Source organism: Populus euphratica, unplaced genomic scaffold (assembly GCF_000495115.2).
Source record: "Populus euphratica unplaced genomic scaffold, PopEup_1.0 scaffold18.1, whole genome shotgun sequence".
Taxonomy (NCBI): domain Eukaryota; kingdom Viridiplantae; phylum Streptophyta; class Magnoliopsida; order Malpighiales; family Salicaceae; genus Populus; species Populus euphratica.
The window spans coordinates 1,483,483-1,490,754 of record NW_011499881.1 but is presented as its reverse complement, the minus strand read 5'-3'; positions in this window follow the sequence as shown (position 1 = coordinate 1,490,754).

The following is a 7,272-nucleotide window of genomic DNA, read 5'->3' as shown; positions in this document are numbered from 1 at the left end:
ACCCGGTCAAAAACCCGGTGGTAACCCGTTGACTTTTATTTATTTTTTTATTAAAACGACATCGTTTTGAATTTGTTTTTAAAATAGAAATTGACCCGGCCGACCTGTTCGACCCGGTCAAAACTCGGTGACCCGGTCAAAACCCGGAACCCGGGCCTTGGACCGGGCCAGCCACCGGGCCGGGTTTAAAAACTATGGCAGAAGGCTTTACCTGTAGTTCCAGATTGTTTCAGAGGCTGTTTTTTGTAATTTTTGATTTGTTTAATGTACTGTTTGTTTTATTTTTTAATTTTAGTGGATTGTAACATGGAAACGCGGGTGTATAAAAAATATGATAAAAAGTGATATGCGTGTTTTATTTTATTTTATTTTATATAGGTTATTGAATTATATAATCAAAAAGATAAAAAAGAATTTAATGTTTTAGATTGCATATGGTCTAAGTAACTTAAGGACAAATAAAATCATGTTATATTTTCTGTGAAAATATAAGAACATATTTTTACATATATTCTGGGATTTAATAATTTATTTATTAAAGCCTTAAGAATTTGGTTAATATGTTAATTTTTTTAAATCACATCAAATAATGAAATAGCTTAAATTTGGTAAAGTGCGTTAGGGGTGTTAAAGTCTTCTCTAGCCACAACTAGTTTCTTACTCATGAATCTCTGATAAAGACCATTACATCCGGATTTTCAAGTAACCTTCAATCAAATACTAGGCGGCGACTCTCAAGACCCCACATTAAGCAAACGAAAGAAAATTGCCATTGATGCCACGCAAAGGACGTGCGACACCAGCCACCACCGTCATTACCACCCATCATTCCCTTCGCCAATGCTTCTTGAGCCACCAGTAGAACCTTCTCTTCATGGTCACTACCCCACACCAGGCAACTTTCTCCTCTCTACTTTGCATCTTTTTTCTTCGTCGTGGTCGCTGCATGAAAAAATCATTTTTGTATGTAGAGACTAATTAATTAACTAACATGGTCGCTAGGTTAGGCCAATAACCACGTGGCCCAACCTAGGGACCACCCCTATTTAGGCTGGACCCATCCCAGCTAACCCCGGATGGCTAAGCCAAGTCCAGAAAAAAATGAAAAAAATCCAAATTTTCTTTTCAAAAATCCTCTCAAAATTTATGATTTTCTTGCATGTTTTTCTACTAGTTTTGCTTAATATTGAGTTGTATACTTACAATGTAACATACAAATTCGATATTAAAATACCCAATTTTCCTCAAAACTTTTCTAAAAAAATTCAAAAATTTTTTAAACAATATTAAAAATTTTAAATTAATTTCCCCTTTCAAAAAAATTATTTTCATGCATATAGCCAAATCCTAAGAAATTTTCCAAGCATATTTTCATAATAAAAATTAATATCATAACCAGTTTATGATTATCGATTAGGATTTGACCAAAATATTAAAAACCATTTACCAATCATTTTGTTCATTTCATATTAAGGTTTAGATATAAACTTTAATATCTGTGGGGTGTAAAACTACACAATAGAGTACACCCTTAGGTATTAAAGATACAAGGTATAAAATAAATATAATGTTGAAATTCAGACTTTAACATGGTTAGAATTTAACTTGATAAGGTAAAAACTCTTTCATGAATGAAGATCTGCCTTAAACTTTAGAAAAAGACAAACGAATAGAAACTCTACCTCGAAAAACAATTAAACAACAGTGCAGTTTATCTTAGGTATGGTGCACTCAAGATGATGCGTCTTCCCTTTGCATAACCAACCATTTACTTAGACTTTAGCAAATCATAGGTTTCTAGTAACCATAATACTAAGTGGTGACTCCTGAACCTTAATAATATCTTTATGATTAAACTCAAAACGATATCATTCCGAACAATAATGCCTCATCAGGAGGCACAATAAAGCTCGTTGTCACCCTAACATCACGCCCCAACATGATAATGACAACTTTTCATTATACGTGGAAGTTGATGCCAACATGCCATTTAGATGAAGTTGATTCCAACTTGCTATTAGGAATACAGGTTGATGTCAGCCTACTATTGAAAAGGAGGTTAATGTCAACTTGTTATTATGAAGGGGGTTGAGAAATACAGACATGTTTTATGTAAGAAGGTTGTATAAAATGGACTTGCCATTGAGAAAGATTAATTAATATGTTCAATTCAATTATTGGATATGTGGATGAACACTAGTTGAAAGGAAAATAAATAATATGATGTGATTTATATATATTACCAAAAAAGGATATGGAAACATTTGTTTGGAGAAAAAAGGATAATATTAAATGTTTTTTATAATATATTTAAGAATTGCATCTTCTAACATTTACAAAATGACATAACATGAGGATCATCTCATATGGTTTAACCTTCTTAATTCCTTCTCTAAAACCATTAATGTATAAGTGTTTTGTAATTCTTTAACTATAATGTTAATCAATAGGAAGTAAATTCTCTTTTTGGCTTGTAATAAACAAAAATATAACTATACTATCCTTTTAGATTGTAAAGAATGTAAGGATAATATTACTTCAACTATTTTTTAAGTTTTTTTCTTTTTAGTATCACCTCTTAATTTTAGTTTATTTAAAATTACCATCATGATTACATTTATATTATTTAAAATATGGCCAAGATCGTAAAGAAAAGAAATGATTGTTGTGTTGATGTTGTAGGTATGTTTGAGGCTACCATGGTTTGAGAAATTATACTGGTGTCTATTTTGAAAAGTGGTAAAGGCAAAAATACAAAAGAAACCCTACCAAATTTTTGGTAGATAGATTTTTTTTATGTATATATATATAACTTAAAAATATGAGCAAAGATAAATATTTCCATTATCTTACGATCGAATTTTGTTAAACGCCTTTCATCATGCTTAATAGAATCCTTGTTGAAGTCCTTTCTAAAATATTCATATTTGATTTTTCATATAACATAATTAATTCTTTGTCATAGAATCTCTAGAGACCAATTAGGATTTTTAATAACTATAATACTAGGTAACAGTTCTTTAAATAAGACATTTCCTATTTAATAAAAAGACATAAAAAATCATGTTATTTATCTATTTTTCTTATAAGATCATCACAACATCAAGTGTGATAGAATGACAAATCCGTTAGGAATTTCATGACTAAGTTTTGCTTTTTAATTTCAAATGCTACTTTGTTTTTTGTGCTTACTTGTTTATTTCTTTACCCTTAATATTTTGGCAGGCATTCCTATATATATTATCATGCATCATTTTAAGAGCACACACTTTAACTTTAGGATATGTTAGGAAGTAATGGTTACCCATTAGGTTTAGCCTATGCAAGACTCGTGAAAACCATCTAACTCTTATTTGATTGTTCACTTTGAAGTGATTGGTATGTTAATATGATATTATTTGTAGCATTTATCTTCACACTCCTTAGAAGTCTCATATTGATTGTGGAACAATCATTAAGCAAACAAGAGATGTTTTTAAACCAATCTAGATAGTAAGCTACTTGTGTGCATATAATAACTAGAATCTTTCCTTAGAATGTTTCCTAGTCATATCATCGTTATATAATTTATTCATGTATTTTGCATGTGTGCTAATAAACTATCATATCTTTCATCACCACAAGTTGAAACATAAATCCCCTTAAATGCCAACATCTATTAAGGTCTATAACACCTTAAGAAACAAATAAGTGGTAAAAAAAGAACTCATCCAGTGTAAAACGAGGACTATCTATTGAAAAGAGCAATGGCTCAATTAATTGACCTACTAGAACAGACCATTTACTTTAAAAGGTTTGAAAGAAAGCTCCCACATATATCAATATTGTGAAGTCCATTATAAAAGTGCCTCTATATCCCTTCATGCATTCTCATGAGATTAAAATCATAGCTCTTATCAAGTGAATCACAACCTGCCACTTTTTTCTTCTAAATCATTATGCTCATCTAAGGCTCTTGCAATCCTACCTCGGAATCAATCATAAACTAAGAGTCAAGTGTCACCACCCTTATTTTAGTGTAAATATTATGCTTATTGAAACACTCAAAGACTAAGCTAAAAAAGAAAATGTCATGAATAATATTTTTCCTTCTTAGTTCCCATCATCGACTAAGAAAAGTCAATGTTTAAATAACAGAAATTTAGGGGTTTATGTATAAATAATAAAAAAAAAGGTAACAAAAAGATAACACTATAAATACCATTATATTTTCTCTCTTGTGTTAACTTGCAAAAGTAAAAGGAAGGTTAGGGTTTTTTCTTTTCTTTTCTTCTCATTCCTTGATGAAATTTACTCAAAATGTTAACCTAGAGTGGTAAAGAGTCAATAAGTAATAAAAAAGAGATATATGGGTGGTTTAGAGAGTTTAGAGAGATGCTGGAGAGAAGACATATTGATGAAAGAAATTCTGACAGTTATAACTCCACCTTCCACTATTGGATCAGATTGATATTTAGATATGTTATTCTGCTCCATATCTTTTAAAGCTTTACTAGAGGGATCTTCTATATTAGTCCCTGTTCGAGAGATATCACAGGAGAAAAATTTATGGGAAAATACACTTCTGGATATTTTCGGTCGCCAACCATTTTCTCTACCTTCCACCATTTAATCGAGCTATAATTTGGATATGTTATTCATCCTAATGTTGTCTAGATTCAGAATAGTAGAGACAAGAACCAAACACTTTAAACAGAATTTATGCTTCTTACACAGTAGGTCTGCACGTTTTAGGTTAGTTCAGTTGAACTCATGTTTCTAAAAATCTCATTATTGGATGAAGTTGATATTTGGATGTGTTATACTTATAATAATGAATTATAAATAACTTAATTGTATGGATTGTTTGTAATATTATTTATCTATTATTTATGGTTGATTGAAATTATTGTCAAAATTAGTTTTGTGTGAGCTGAAACAACCTTAAAATTAAAAGAAAATAGAGCAATAAAGAGACTTAATTTTGAGAAGACTTTGGGGCTACTGTGACAACCTTAAAAGTCTATGTTTAAAGGGGCTAAATACCTCTCTACTTTTTTTTAAAAAAAAAAAAGGCTAGAGTAATAGCCTTAAATGTAGAGTTATTAGGGATAAAAAAAATATCTTCAATAAACTAAAGTATGGCTGCTATGACAGCCCTACTATTAGGAGTTTAAGGGCTAATTTGGACAACCTTATGAATAAAAACTTATGATAAATTGGAGTCCTATATAAAGTGATTAGGGTGAGGTAAGTTTGGGTTAAGAAATTAGCTTGGAAAAGTCTGCACAGTTTGGGTTAACAGCTAGCTATATGAATGTGAATAATAATCTAATTTAGATATGAAAATCTTGCATGAAATCATATAATGATGCTTGCTAATTGATAAGAAAACATTAAAAAAGGGAATGAATGATATTAAATATTAGTCTTATGTAGAGTAGGAGAGGAATCGACTACGGTATCTTAAGCTAGCAGAACAAGACCACTGAGAGGAACATGTAGGTGTTTACCACCTCATCTCTTTATACTTTAAAGAGTTTAATACATTCTGAAATTTGATTTATTTATGTTATATGTTAATTTATAATAGTAAAGGATGAGAAATGTAATAGTGGAAATAAGATTAAACATGACAACTGGTGTCATGAATGTTGCCGGGAAAAAAAATTATATAAGGTTATTATGCTTGTTATCCTAATTTTTAAGGACAACTCAGATTGATATAAAAAGTTGACCACATGAGTGGCGGTAAGGAAAGTTAGCCAACTATATGAAAAGCAAAGAGAAAAGGGGGGAAATTGTGGTTTTCCTTAATGAATTTATTATAATAGCTTGTGTGTGTGTGAATTGAATGAAATTAGCATGAAAGGAGTGAGGAAACTTGTGGTTCCTTAAAGCCATACTTTCAGCCAATTATGCATCAGAAGAGAAAGATGTTTAGTTTGACATATTTAGCTCAATGATGTGTGTCTAATTGTGTCAAAATCAGGAAAAATTGCATGTTAAAATGTAAAGGATTGTGTTTAGAAGAATATTGTTCAGAAAGTTCATAAAATCAATAAAAATGTTATATTTTGACATTAAGAGTGAAGATTGAAATAAATAGGATAAATTGGATTGAATTAAATAGGATAAATTGGCCTTTAAAAAGATATTTTTGACACTCTTAAATGGTATGTGATATGGCTAGGGGTTGAGATAAAAAAGAAAAAGTTGAATTGTGGATATTGTGTGTAAATAAAAAGGTTGATGAATCGAGTAGAAGGATAAGGGAACTAGGATCAAGTTCCTTCATAGTAATTATAGTTTTGGATGTTGGCTAATTAAGAAAACTGGTCTTACTCAATTTGAAGTTATAAAACTCCAGTTATGGGTTATCAACCTAGACTGGGTCATGATAGACCTTATAAGGTAATAGGTCTGATTTATTGACGAATAATTTTGAGTGTTTTATAAGCAGATCTAGATTCTCTTTCCTTCATGATACTTGTAACCTCATATCTTAGCTTTCCAAAAAGATCAAACTCACTTAAAATGGAGTCCTAGAACTCCAGATATAGTAAAAAATCTTAAGAGAGGTCGGAATGCGACATCTACTAGCAAATTCAGAAAGTCGTTAAAATGACTATTTAGATACATTAAAGGTTGAAAATTTAGGTCATTTCCCTTCGAGGAACATGTGATATTATATCTTAACTTTCAAAAGAAATGAGTCATGTTTGAAGTGAAAATTTGTAATGATAACTATGCTTAGACAAAGAATGACAATATTAATAGGTGAAATTAATATGGATTAGCATACATTTAGTGTATGTTAGAATCTCAGGTAAATCACCATGCATTGATGTCTATAGGGCATGGACTAGCATACTTCGATGCCTATGAGGTGTGATGATACCGATAAAATTGGTATTGGTAATGAGTTAGGGAGAAATAGTTGTGGTTGATATTATGGAATCTTCAATGGTTTTAGTAGTTGAACAAGAAAGAGTTCCAATTGAAACAAAAATGAAGAAGTGAATAGAACATGAATACATATTTGTCTTTTTAAATTGTTGGATATTTATGTTACTATACTTATCGTGATATTCATGTTTCAATAATATGTATTTTGTTCAGAACCATCGGATGCACGATAAGAATAAAGTTAATATGTAATTTAAATTTATTTTATTGTTATAGCTATGTAATATTTACCAATGCTAGAGTTGAAAATATCCGTAGTTGAATATTCACTAGTACTAGAGTCAGGAATATTACACGCAAACCATCGTATTATAAACTAAAAGA